Raw genomic sequence first — 15,407 nt, 5'->3', positions numbered from 1 at the left:
GCAGCTGGGTGTCCTGTGTGGGAGTGGTGTTTGGGATTCCTGCATTGGTGGGTGACCAGGAGTCCTATGTGGGAGCCAATGCTGGTGGTCTTACTTGGGCACCTGGATGACCTGTGTGGATGAGTGACCAGGAGTCCTTTACTGCCACTGAGGCCTGGAGAACTACATAGCATAGTGGCCATGTTTCCTGCATGGGAGCAGCTGTCAGGGATCCTCTGTTTACTCAGAGACAAACAATATTACCAATACTTGAATCCCAGGTCCTGGAGTGACACAGAATTCCGCCTCTCTCTAGCCGCCATCTTGGATCCCCTGAAGTGATCTTTCACCTGAAATTTATCTCTGATTTCATTCCTTACATCATACTGTATGACATGGATCATTTAAGCTTGTGCATTCTACTCTCCTTCTTCAAAATTTCTTCTAATTTGTTGTATTCTATTATTGGAGCATGTTGTTTTGTTTGGGTCCTTTGTTCCCTTGTTTTTCATATTATTTTTGTGTCTTCCTATTTAGCTGTGTGTATCTAAGGCAGTGCAATTTCTAACCTGTAGACTTATAGTGTCCCTGAAGGTTTTCAGTACCTCACCTTTAAGGGGGAAATCAATATTAATACTACCCAATCAAAAAATCATACAGCTTTAAAACCAATAGCTCCTATTAATATGTGTACAATTTTGTCAGAATACACAGAAATGACATGTTCAGTTATTGTCTCTGACATAAATAATAAGTTTGCAAAAAGGGTTTACAGTTTTAATTGGTGGACTGAGAGAACAAAATTGTTGTTTGATGTGATATTTATGAGGAAGGAGAATAGAATATAAAAGTAAAAATGTATATAGGAAGAGGTTCTGAGGCTGTGGCTCAGCAGTAGCACACTTGCCTGGCATATGTGAGGCACTGGGTTCCATTCTCAGCACCATGTATAAGTAAATAAAATGAAAGTCTATCAAACACTGAAAAATTTTAAAAAACTAAGTTTATTTTAAAAATTACAGGGAGAGTGAAATAGGAATTAATAGAGGTTGAGTGTTAGCAAATTGAGAGAATCCAGGGAAATAAGTGAGAGAAAAAAAATATATATGAAGTTTTAAAAAAAGTGAAAATAAAATAATACTCAACAAAACTGTAATATATTATTCAGACATCCCAGTCCTCAGTAAACCAATACATGAAAAATACTTGGTTTCAAAAATGTTAGAGATATAAAGGGGAAAAAAAGAAAGGATCTTGATGGAAAATTGAATAATTGTTTCCATTGGAATTCAAAAGTTTCTGAACTTCCCTTATCAGCTGATAAAGTAGATAGGGTTGCCTGGAGTTTGATGGTAGCTCCACCTTCAGGATAGTGGGAAAGATTAATTCTGGAGGTGGTACTCCTGGAGGTGGGATTTAGGCTCTGGTATCTTTTCTGTGTGCCAATTAGTTCGGAGATTTTATGTCAGCACACCTCTTGGACACAGCAATGTTCAGTCCATGTTGGAAGACTGCACCCCAGGAATCTCTTTTGGGTTTTACTCATGTGGTGTAAGAACCTGTTTTTAGCCCCTTATGTCCTCTGCAAACCCCACAATTCCTGGCCTCTAATTTAGGCTCCAAACTCAATCTCTTCCACACCTGTACTTTCAAATTTCTGGTCAGGCACATCTCTCCCAGATGGTCCTGAGAGTTGGGCACCAGGACCTGTGTGCCAGTTGCAGAAAGCTGTTCTGTATTGAGCAGATCAAGATCAGGTGCTGAGTCCTGCAGGCCAGCCACATAGCTGCAAGCAATAGGCCAGGCAGGGGGCTAGGTAGGGGTTGGGAGACTGGGGATTGAGGAGCTGGATGGCTCTGTTGGGTGCCTGATTTAGTTTATCTTTTTGATACTGTGACTAAAGGATCTGTGCAGAACAAATTTTAAGAAGGAAAAGTTTGTTGGTGGGTTCATGATTTCAGAGGCCTTAGTCCATAGAAGGCTGGTTCAATTCCTCAATGCATAAGGGGAGGCAGAAAATTATGGCAGGAGAGTGTAGCAGAAGGAAACAGCTCACATGATGATCAGAAATCAGAGAGAGAGAGAGAGAGAGAGAGAGAGAGAGAGAGAGAGAGAGAGAGAGAGAGAGACACTCCACTCTCCAGATACAAAATATATACCCCATAGCTATGATACCAATTAACCACTTTCTCTAGCCATATGCCACCTTACTTCAGTTACCACTCAGTTAATACCATCAGGGATCAATTCACTGATAAGTTTAAGGCTATAACTCAATCATTTTTCTCTACAAACTTTTTGCATTATCTCATGGGTGAGTTTTTGGGGAAACATATCTAAACTATAACAGTGCTGGACTGGTGCTGACAGATGAGGGAGTTGGGTACCACGCTACTTCTTGAACCCAGCAAGTGCTAGCACAAGTGTGCTTTAATAACCTGGTTGGTGCTGGATAGGCTGACTGGGTGAGCTGAGAGTAAAATGCCCTCATCGCATCCATTCTTCAAACTTCTGCCCCCCTATAGCTAGACCCATAAGTCCTATGCTCTCTCCAGCCTCTTTAACCTGTGTTCCCCTGGGCAATATGCTCTGTTTCTGACTTTCCTCTGGATTTCTAGGCTAAGAAAGGCCCATGCAGACCTAGCTGTAAACTCATTGATCTGGGTTTCAATTTCCATAGGCTCCACCAGACTACAGTCCCAAAATGGCTCCTGCATCATCAGTGTCAATTTATAATGTCTGGTGGAGAGTATATATATATATACACACACACACACACACACACACACATACACACACATATACATACACAATTAATGAGTCAAACATTCTGTGGTTCAACTAAGGAAGACTGTTCCTCCAGTCTCAGGATTTTTCACTCTAAGACATAGGGTATTCCCATTATTTGAGTTCTGGGTAACCAAGCAAGGAGAAATACTGCCTCACACTATTCTGTAATCCTTATTTTTTTTCTATCTAAGTTGTTTGAAATATAATTATAGTAATTAGATACTTTAAAACAACTATGAGCATACTGTTTTGTTTTGTTTTCTAATCAATCATACCTTACAAAGAAAAGAGCTGGTTATATCAAATTTCTAGTGTCCTTTGAAACATCTGATTATCTGATCACCAGATAGTAAATTATTTTTGGCCGCAATTGGTTTTAAGTGAAACAAAATAATCACTGGCATCAGATTGACCATATCTAGATTGAATCGCCAATTTAGTGTAGATCACTAGAAAATGCATGATGAAACACATACGTACAATTTTTGTCTTTGAAATCAGCAAAAAAAATTTAAAATAAAATTATAAATAATTATCTTTATAAATATCATATTCTACTAGAAGCCATGGCAGGTTTGGGTTATTGTTTTTTCCACAGCAGTCTGTTAAATTGAACTATGTGTAAGTTTCCTATGGAAAAACCATTATAGAGCTAGATGCTGAGTTAAAGAAAGGTGGATAAATTGTTCTTTTATAGTTTTCATGCCATATGCTTCACAGTAAGAATTTAAAATGCAGCTTAGATTGCTCAACATGGCTTTTTATGCATTGTCATATAATATTGCATAGTATCACTTTTTAAATATATTTTAAGAAAAGTAATGAAAAAAATATTCATTTGATTTTTCCTGCAATTTCTGAGATTACATGTACAAAATATAAAAAAATAAAAATAGAATGAAACTATTGTGTTGCATGATTGAAGTTTTATCACTAAGTTTGCATATCACTACATTTTAAGTTTTTTCTAGAATTTCTTGCATGGTCAGGATTTCAGTGATGAGTAAATATAATGAAATATCAGGCCTGAGTGAAATGAATTATTTTAGATTATAATATTTCAATAAAATAAAGGTCTACCAACAACTAAAATAAATAAGTAAATAAAAGTTTATGAAAGTTTTTATAAAACATTAGACTTTGGGAAATTACTATGGTTCTTTGTAAAACATCAAGATTTCTATAAGTTAATGCCAAAGAATCTGATTGAATCTAAGAGAAATGCTGCCTTGAACTATTCTGCCATTCTTAATTTTTTTTTTTTTTTAAGTTGTTCGGAATAGAATTATATGACTTAGATATTTTAAAACAGCTATGAGCATACTGAGTTTTCTTTTTTTTTAAATCAATCATGCCTTACTAAGAAAATAGCTGGTTATGTCACCTTCCTAGTATCCTTTAAAATATCAGATTATTTGGTCACCAGGTAATAAATTATTTTTGGCCCCAATTTGTATAAGTATAAAGTGAGATGTAGGAATTTATTTTTAATTGATACCCAGGTGATTATGATGCTATTTGTATTCATCTCATATTTTGTGAAATATTACTCTATCCTTGGAAAATGAGATTAAATAACATGCAATCAAAATAAATGACTCAATTTTGTTTTTAAGACATGTCTCACAACTAAAATAACTTGAAGCACTATCACCTATGTAGCAATAATTATCAGTCTAGAATAGAAAACATCACATGGAGTGCTTGCATACAATTGTGGGTTTTTTCCTAAGAATTAATCTTATAATTACAATTTTTATTTTAAATGTTCATTTTCACCTCCATTTTTTAGATTTTTTATGTTTTTTTTTCCTGGAATTTAGTAGAAACAGAGGTTGTCTTAATAAACTATATTTTGTTGCAAATGGTAAGGGTCTTATTTAGAAACAGTATACTTTGCATTTTTTTGCTGAATGAGGAAGGAAATGGGAGGAAGTGTAGAGGTGTAAAGTGAAACTTCACACTATCAAACATTCCAGATGGGCAAATATTAGAGCCAAGAGGAAGGGAAATCATCAGAACAAATTAATTTTTAAGAACTCACCTTAAATTGATGTTTTAATGCATCCTAGGGTACAGCTATTAAATGTAATAGTTATTATTATTATATTCCTGTACCTGGCAAAAAATTTCTTGCATTCTGCAAACTCTCTCTTCACACTCAATTCTTTCATTTGCTGTGCAGAAGCTTTTCAAATTAACAACATTCCACATATTAAATCTTATTTCTATGACTTGAATTTTAGGGGCATTACATAAGAAGTCTATGCATGCACATATATTTTGATGCATTTTCCTCTAGCAGTTGCACTGCTTCTGGACTAATTCTTAGGGATATGATCCACTTAAACTTGATTTTTTTTTTTTGTAGGTGAAATACGGGGATATAGTTAAATTCCAGGTTTCCCAGCACCACATATTAATAAGAGTACCTTAGTTAGGCATGGTAGCACACACCTGTAATCCCAGTGGCTTTGAAGCCTAATGCATGAGGATTGTGAGTTCAAAGCCAGCCTCCACAACTTAGTGAGGCTTTGAGCAAATCACCAAGACCCTGTCTCTCAATAAAATATATTAAAAATAATGCCTGGGGATGTGACTCAGTGGTTAAGTGCTCCTGGGTTCAATCCCAATTACAAAAAAAGTATCTTTTCTTCAAAGTGTATTTTTGCATTATTTTTAAGTATGACATTACTATGCATCTGTGGATTTACTCTGGGTCTGCCTTTGTTCCTATAGCACTCCAATACAATTTAAAATCAGGTATCATGAAGCTTCCAGCATATTAATGCTAAGGACTACTGTGGTTTTTATGGTTCTTTCATTCTTTTATTTGAATTTCTAAAATAGTTTTTATTTGTAAATGGACACAATACTTCTATACCTTTATTTTACTTATTTATTCATATGTAGTGTTGAGGATTAAAGCCAATGCCTCACTCATGCTAGGCAAGCACTCTACAACTGAGCTAAAACTGCAGTCCCATTCCATTTGAATTTTATGACACTTTTTTTATACTTATTTGAATAAAATCATTGGTATTTTGAGGATCACATTGAATGTAATCAGTTTCAGTAATATGGCCATTTTGATAATATTCACTCTGCCTTTTTTAAATCATGGGCTGTGTTGAAATCCTTTAAGATCTCCTATTTCTTTTTGCAATGTTCCACAATCTTATTTATTTATTAATTTACTTATGTATTTATTTGTTTTTGTGGTACTGGTTATTAAAATGATTTACAGTAGAAGGGGTAGAGAGAGAAAAGGGGAGGGGAGGGGAGGGGAGGGGAGGGGGGATAGTAGGGAATAGGACAGACAGCAGAATACATCAGACACTAGAAAGGCAATTTGTCAATCAATGGAAGGGTAACTGATGTGATACAGCAATCTGTATACGGGGTAAAAGCGGGAGTTCATAACCCACTTGAATCAAACTGTGAAATATGATGTATTAAGAACTATGTAATGTTTTGAACGACCAACAATAAAAAAAAATAATAAAAAAAAAACTCAGGACTTCACTCATGCCAGGCATGCACTCTAACACTGAGATATATACCAAATCCTAGAAATTTTTTATTTTAAATGTTTATTTTCACCTCCATTTTTAGATTTTACCCATGCTGTTTTAGGCTATAATGAATGAAGTTGTTTTCCAGATGGCTTCTCAGTGGGTTCATTATTGCAGTATATGAGTGATATTGCTCTTTGTATGTTAATATTGAATCTTGCTACATTGCTGAAATTGTTTTCAGCTCTACAAGTCATCTGATGATTTTTTTGTCTTCTATTTATAGTATCATGCCCTCAACAAACAGAATTAATTTAACTTTTTAATTTTTTATTTATATATGACAGAATTACAATTCTTGTTACACATATAGAGCATAATTTTTCTTATCTCTGGATGTATACAAAGTATATTTGCAACACTTCATGTCTTTATACTTATACTTTGCATAATAATAATCCTCACATTCCACCATTATTTCTAACCCCATGCCCCCTCCCTTCCCTTCCATGCCCCCTCCCTTCCCTTCTCTGCCCTATCTGGAGTTTGTCTATTTTTTCCCATGCTCCCTTTCCCTATCCCACTATGAATCAGCCTCCTTATATCAAAGAAAACATCCGGCATTTGATTTTATGGGATTCGCCAACTTCACTTGGCATTATCTTCTCTAACTCCATCCATTTACCTGCAAATGCCATGACTTTATTCTCTTTTATTGCTGAGTAATATTATAGTGTATAATATATATATATATATATATATATATATATATATATATATATATATGCCACATTTTTAATCTATTTATATACTGAGGGGCATCTAGATTGGTTCCACAGTTTAGCTATTGTGAATTGTGCTGCTATAAACACTGATATGGCTATGTCTCTGTAGTATGCTGTTTTTAAGTCCTTTGGGTATAGACTGAGAAAAAAGGATAGCTGGGTCAAATGGTGGTTCAATTCCCAGTTTTCCAAGCAATCTCTATACTGCTTTCCATATTGGCTGCACCAATTTGCAGTCCCACCAGCAATTTATGAGTGTACCTTTTTTCCCACATCCTCTCCAACACTTATTGTTGTTTGTCTTCATATTAGCTGCCATTCTGACTGGAGTGAGATGATATCTTAGAGTGGTTTTGATTTGCATTTCTCTAATTGCAGAAGATATTGAACATTTTTGATAAATTTATTTATTGATAGTATATCCTCTTCCGAGAAGTGTCTGTTCAGTTTATTGGCCCATTTATTGAATCATAGCATCAGTAAATAGTGCCAGTTTGAGCTCTTCTTTTCCTATATGTATCCCTTTAATTTCTTTCATCTGTCTAATTGCTCTGTCCAGTGTTTCAAAAACTATGTTAACTAGAAGTGGTGAAAGAGGGCATCCCTGGCTTTCTCCAGTTTTTAGAGGGAATGCCTTCAATTTTTTTTTTTTAATTTAGAATGATATTGGCCTTGTGCTTAGCACAGATAGCCTTTATGATATTGAGATATGTTCCTGTTGCTGTAGGTGGATCTAGACCACAGGGCTTGACCTCCAGGGGTAGTCTGCTGGTTGGAAGGGGTGGTCCTATGCCAGAGGCTAGGCTCTGGTAGGTGTCTGCCCTGCCCCACTGGGAGAGGGGTAAACCAGGCCTACTGAGAGCATGGGTCGTGAGGGCTGGTGTGGGTGTTCTGGGCTTGATCTTGGCTCCCACGGTAGTCTGATGGTCTGAAAGGTTGGTCCTGCACCAGAGACTAGGCTCTGGTGGGTGTCTTCCCTGCAGAGAGAGGGGGTGGACCAAGCCTGCTGTGTGCGTGGGACCCCATACAGGCTGGTGTGTGCATTCTGGGCTTGATCTCATTCCTGCGGTAGTCTTAATTTTACTATTTTATTTGTACAAATTAATTTTCTTCTCTTGCCTGAGTTCTATGACTAGAATTGCAATATCTAAACTTAATAAAATTCATTAAAATAGACATCTCTGTCTTATTTCTGATTTTAGAGAAAAAACTTTCAGTTTCCCTCCATTCAGTATGATGATGATACTGAGATTACTATATATAGCCTTTATAATGTTAAGGTAACTTACTTTTATTCCTAGTTTCTTTTCTTTTATTCCCAAGATTTGATGCTGGATATATTTGAATACTTTTCTGAATGCAATGAGATGATCATGTGATTTTTGTCTTAAATTTCATTTATTTGGTTAATTTTATTATTTAATTTACACATTTACACATGTTGAACCAACATTTCTTACCTGAATGCAAGCAAATTTACCATGGTGTACATTGGGTAATGTGTTTTTGAAAGCAGATTGCTAATATTTTATTAAGAATTCGTAAATCTATGTTCATTAGGAATATTGGTCTCTAGTTTTCTTTCCTTTATATGCCATTTCTTATTTAGATATTAATGCTATACTGGCTTTGTGGAAGGAGTTTCAGACTGATCCCTCATTTATTATTTCATGGAATAACCTGAGGAGTATTGACAATAGTTTCTCTTTAAAGGTCTGGTAATACTCAGAATTTTCTTTGCTGGAAAACTTTTTATTACTGCTTCAACCTCATTAAATGTTATTTATCTATTTAGGTTTTCTATATCCTCTTGGTTTAATTTGAGCAGGTCAACTGTGAACAAAATTGTTTAATATTTTCTTTTCTTTTTTTTTTAAAGAGAGAGTGAGAGAGGAGAGAGAGAGAGAGAGAGAGAGAGAGAGAGAGAGAGAGAGAGAGAATTTTTAATATTTATTTTTTAGTTCTCGGCGGACACAACATCTTTGTTGGTATGTGGTGCTGAGGATCAAACCCGGGCCGCACGCATGCCAGGCGAGCGCGCTACCGCTTGAGCCACATCCCCAGCCCTGTTTAATATTTTCTATATTTTTCAAGTTATAGGAGTATGCTTTCAAAAATGGTGTCTAATGATCCTCTGGATTTCAGAAATGGTTCTGGTGATATTTATCAGCTCTAATTCTTTTTCTGATTTATGCCTTTCTCTCTCTCTCTCTCTCTATCTCTCTCTCTCTCCCTCCCTCCCTCCTTCTTTCTCTCTCTTTGGTTAATTTAAATAAAGGCTTAATAGTCTTGTTAATCTTTTTGAAGAATCAACTCTTTGTTACATTGATCCCTTGTATCATTTATTCTATATTTCATTAGTTTTGGCTTTGTTCTTAATTATCTCAGGTGTTTAAACTAATGTTGAAATTAAATCTTTTCTGCTTTTTTAGACCACAGTAAATTGTTTTCATTTTTTTTCTGTTGTTCAGTTTCAGGAGATCTCATTGATTTCATGTCATTACCTCTGCTTTTTTTTATTGAAATGATCTTTAACATTCTGCTTCATCTCAATTCATTTTTTTTAAAGAGAGAGTGAGAGAGGAGAGAGAGAGAGAGAGAGAATTTTTTAATATTTATTTTTTAGTTCTCGGCGGACACAACATCTTTGTTGGTATGTGGTACTGAGGATCGAACCCGGGCCGCACGCATGCCAGGCAAGCGCGCTACCGCTTGAGCCACATCCCCAGCCCCTCAATTAATTTTTTAAAATATTTTTCACAATATTATCATTGCAGTGATATATATTTTTTGTAATCTTTGTCTGCAATTTCAACACCTTCAGTGTCTTTGGTTTCCTTTATTGCACGATTGCAAATTTTGGGGGTAGAATTGTTTGCCTGTTTCCCTGTGTTTTCAGAGGTCTTAGACTGATGTATCTGCTTATATAGAGTCTTTTTTCTCTTTTATCAGAGTGTCCTTTGGTAAGTAGTTCTTTTCAATAAGTCCTGTGCTATCAGTATATCACCTTCAATACACAGGCTTAGCATAAACAAAACATTCATTTAAATATTCAATAACTCTTTTAAAGAAAAGAGTGTCACAAGTAGCAACAGAAGCTTAAAAATAAACCATATAACAACTTATTATAAAAGTAATGATCTCTACGTTTCTATTAACCCAGGAGTTATGTGGATGAGGATTAGTATTATTCAAGCTGACAGGGTTGCACAATAAGAATTGCATACTAAATCGAATATGAAAATGGAATAAAAATAAATAAAATCCAGAAAAGAAAAGACAAATAGGAAAGACTCAAGAAAGCAAGAGAGGAAAGAAGGAGAAATGGGAGTTAAATTGGGAAGTGTAAAGTGGATATAAAAGACAAAGTTGATATTTAGTAGTTGAATATAAGAGAAATTATGATTAGTTAATATCAGTTAGTGTGTTAATTATAATTTAGATATTCAAAATAATTGTTGGTCTTTTGCATCTGGTCAATTGTGAAGAGGATAATAATATGTAAATCTTCTTGGATTTTAGCTATCACCAAACATGTTAGGTGAGTCTGTATGCAGAATTCCATCCCCTCTGTTGAAACACTTCTTTTTGTTACAGGGTTGGGGCCTTCTGAGAAACTAAGGCAGTGTGAAGATCTGCCTTCAAACCCCGATTCTTGTGATAAAGTCATAAAGATTTTAGACATGTTGCTCAGAGTAACAGGAATAAATTTTATTGAAGGAATAGAGAAAGGGAAAGGGAACACTATCAAGGGAGAGAGTAGGTCCTCTCAGAGAGAAGAGGAACAATGTGCCTCTCCTGCATTCATTTTATTGGGGATCCCAGAGAAAATTTCAGAAAGTCCCACCCAGGTTCAACTCTTGGATTTTGACTGACAGTAAGATGACATCAGACTTTCAAGTACCCACTGCTCTGGCAAATCTAGGTCAAGTTGGTCCTTGCTGGCCAGTTCTAATTGGATTCTTACCAATAAACTCTTAGAGATTTTATCATTAGAAGAAGTTATTCTTCCCAAGTTTGCTGAACTTGTCTATGAAAAGGATCACAAAAAGTATCCCCCTTCAGGGTAAATTGGGTTCCTCTAATCATCACTATGTTGGGGCTGCATCTGTCCTGCAGGTTACAGGTATTGTACTGAGAAGGGTGACATATCCTGTTCACTTAGGACTGTAAGGTAAATTGCTTCTTGGCAAAGAAAGCACATGAAGATCAGAACAGTGAACCCATTTTGTAGAATCATTCCCTTTTCCTTATTTCCCCCTCTAGTCTTATCTGTTTGTCCCTTATCATTCTGAAATGGGTGAGTATGAACTTCTCTACTGTTTCAAAATGGCTTTGATGTTTTGTCTGAGAATGAGACTATCAGTCTGTCAGGGCACATTGGCTGCTTATTCATCTGCTTTGTCTGTAGAATTAGCTGCCTTAAATTGCATTTTTTCTTTATTCTTCTTCACAGGGAGCTTGTCTATGTGCTATGCTTGTGGGGAAGGACTTTTAACTGATCTTCCTTAGATCCAGATTCCTGCCCCTGTTAGCCACAATCTTTATCCCATAGATCAGTCTGTGAAGTTTAAACCAAAGCTCTCTTTGTTCTTATCTACTCTTCAGAGTCTTCTAAGGGACTTAATCTCTTTTCTGTGTTTAAGGTGGGGCTAGGTTTGATTACCTATTGAAAGAGTAACAACTATAGCCTAGGTGGCTGTTTGGACTCTGACATTTAAAATGTAAGTATACTTAGTACTGGAAATAAAGGAAGGAGGAGGAGACAACATAAATCTCAAAAAAAAGTGATGTCTGAAAAACAACAGTAAGCCCCAGGTACTCCAAATCTGCTCAATGATTCACATCAAGCTGTCAGTGGCCCCCTAGCTCCAAATACATTTGGTAGGGTGATTTAAACAACCATTGTGGGGATTACCAGTTCTTTCTCAAGCCAGATATTTACAAGATTCCTCCATTACAAACAGCTTAGCCTTTCTGAATTCATTATCTCCTCAAGTTTGTTGATCAGTGTCTGTTTTTCTCATGTTTGTTGGGAAAGTGCCTTTACTCTTCATGAAGAAGTTTCTCTCCCTCACTATCAGATATAGAAGCTGGTTGTTGCCCTTATTAATTCATTTTCTTTTCTGAAAACCATTTTTTTTGTTTTACCTTTCTTTACTAGCTTGGTGAATTGCCTCCTTGCTTTCCCCCCATTTCTCTAACTTAGTTTTCCACTGTAGAAGTGCTGATTTAATTTCTTCTTGGAAAGCTGCTACAACCACTATGAATTTCTCTTAGATGCCATCTAGAAACCCATCCATATTCTTCTTTGACTTCTATGACATGATCATTTTCTCATTCCTTTTGCTAGTTGTACTTGTCCATGGTTCCCCATTTTCAATGTCATATCCTATTTCCTCATTACTAAAAGTAGTCCCCAAAGTTTCCACTGTTGATTATTCTTTCACTATATTTGTTGGCCTTTATAATATCCATGACTCAAAATGTCATTGATGTGGTTCAAAATATCAAATGATTTATCATCTGTCAAACAGATGATACAATGGACTCATATTCCAAAACAACAAATAAAGCAAATCTACTATAATTGACTATATCTCAAAATCATCCTATTATAAAGTATCTCATTATCTGTCATGCTTCGTTGCACACCCCTCTAAATGAAACAAACCTAAAACCTTTCTCACCAGTTATAATTTGAGACTTTCCTAATCTACCAAGTAAGATGTATGGAAGTAATTCTTGATATTTTCTCTCATTTCTCTCATTAAAATTATTACACAATTCGAAAGAATTTCTACCTCCTACATAACTTGGAAATCCAGTCCATTACTTCATCCTAATATAAATTGCTTACTCTCTCCTGTTAATGATCTATTGCACTGGCTCCCTTTTGGCACTTTGATTTATTTTCATAACTGTCATTGTTTAAAAATACCTTTTATTTAAATAGATCAATCCATGTAAATATAAAGTATATAAATACGGATAAATAACATAACACAATATACATACACAGCATCATGTTTTAGTTATATGTATACACATACACACACACAAACACACACACACATAGTGTAAACATTACTACAAGTAAGCAAATAATATATTCATTACCTTCTGGAGTTACCGTTTGGGGTGGTACTTCAAGAGCACATAAATATATATCCATGTAGCAAATGCTTAGTATACAACCCAATATTATAAATTTTAGTACTGCTATACATTAATATTCTAGAATTATTCATCCTATATAACTGCTTATTTGTACCTTTTAGTTTACATCTCTAATTTCTCTCCTCCTCTACACTTTTGATAACCAATGTTCAACACTTTTTTTATTCAACCTGATTTTAGATTTTACTTAAAAATAAAGTCGTGCAGTATTTTTCTTACTTTTCATGAAATATTTCACCGAACCCATTATATCCTCTAGGTTCATGTTGAAAATGGCAGACTCTATTTTTAAAAATTTGGAAAACATTTCTTTGCACATACATGTGATACAGTATATATAAACACACATATATGCATCAATATGTACCTCTATCTATATATCTAGAGTTACATAGCTATAGATAAATGCTGATATATATATATATATATGATATATACTTACATAGCTATAGATATATCTATATATGTGTTTATATATGTATGCACACACACATATATACATACTACATCTAATAATCTTAGTTATTATAAATAATAATTTATAGATGGTCAGCAACTTACAATAATTCTAGTAATTTAATTGAATTTAGCATGGTGAAAAATGGGTGCATACTCAATAGAAGCTATGCTTTGAATGTTTTTTTTTCCTGGAATAGCAATATGTGGTATGATAATATCCCCAATGTTGCCTAGTAGCACTAAGCCCCATCTCTCAGTTGGTCATGTGTTTATAGGGGTAAACCACCAATACTCTTTAGTACACTGTGTCACTAAGCTATTATAATTAGCTATATGAAATTCATTTTTAACTTAGGTTATTTTCAACATGTGATGCTTTATTGAGTGTAACCTCATCATTATTTAAGGAAAATTTTTATTAGCTATGTAAGCACAGATATCTTTATGAATTGCTGATTCCATCTTTGGGGGATTCATTGTGGATATTTATATAAGCATATATCATAATTCAATTCTCCCGTATTCCTCCCTTCCTCTGTTCCCTTTGGTCCCCTACCTCTCCTCAACTAATATCCTTTTATTTTCATGAGTTCTTATTTTAAAAAAGTATTTTAGTTGTAGATGGACAAAATACCTTTATTTTATCTATCTATCTATCTATCTATCTACCCATTTATTTATGTGGTGCTGAGAATTAAACTCAGTGCATCACACCTGCTAGGCAAGCTTTCTACTGCTGATCTACAACCTCAGCTGGAGATCTTATTTTTTATTCATTTTTTCCGTATGACTTCCACATATGAGGAAAATATTTGACTCTTCATTTTTTTAAAAGACTTTTTAAGATGCACACAATATCTTTACTTTATTTATTTGTTTTATGTGGTGCTGAAGATTGAACCCAGTGCCTCACATGTGTGAGGCAAGTGCTCTACCACTGAGCTATAACCCCAGCCACTTGACTCTTGATTTTTTGAGTCTGGCTTATTTCACTTAGACTGATGTTCTCCAGCCCCTTCCATTTTTCTGCAAATTATTTTATTTCTCTTCTATGTGGCTGGGTAAAGATCCATTGTGTATGTATATAGAATTATCTTTATCTATTTGTATGTTGAGAGATAACTAATTTGGCTCAATATCTTGATTATTGTAAATTGCATTGCTATATACATTGAATGAATGTATCAATATGCTATTCTGATGGCAGTTCTTTTGGATAAATACTGGGGAGTAGAATAGCTGAGTTATATGATGGTTATATTCCTACTGTTTTGTAGGAGTGTCCATAATGATTTCCACGGTGGTATGTTAATTTGTAGTTGCCCCAGCAATATTTGTTCCTTTGTCCCCGCCTGCTTACCAACATGTATATTATTATTATTATTATTATTATTATTATTAGTCATTCTAACTGGGGTAAGAAAAAAAACCTTCAGATTAGTTTTAATTTGCAATACCCTGAATGCTAGGAATGTTGAACATTTTTCTATATGTTTGATATACATTTGTATTTTTATTCTTAATTTTTTGGTGACATCCATAGTGTTTTCTTCAATGGTTGTAGCAGCTTGAATCCCTAAAAAGGTAAAAGAGTTCATATTTTTCTGCCCCTCTATTGCATTTGTTATCTATTGTATTTTTGATAACAGTCATCATAACAAGTATATGGTGATATCACATTGTGATTTTGACTTACATT

This window comes from Urocitellus parryii, chromosome X, assembly GCF_045843805.1.
Source record: "Urocitellus parryii isolate mUroPar1 chromosome X, mUroPar1.hap1, whole genome shotgun sequence".
NCBI classification, from domain to species: domain Eukaryota; kingdom Metazoa; phylum Chordata; class Mammalia; order Rodentia; family Sciuridae; genus Urocitellus; species Urocitellus parryii.
Note: the sequence above shows the minus strand (reverse complement) of the source record.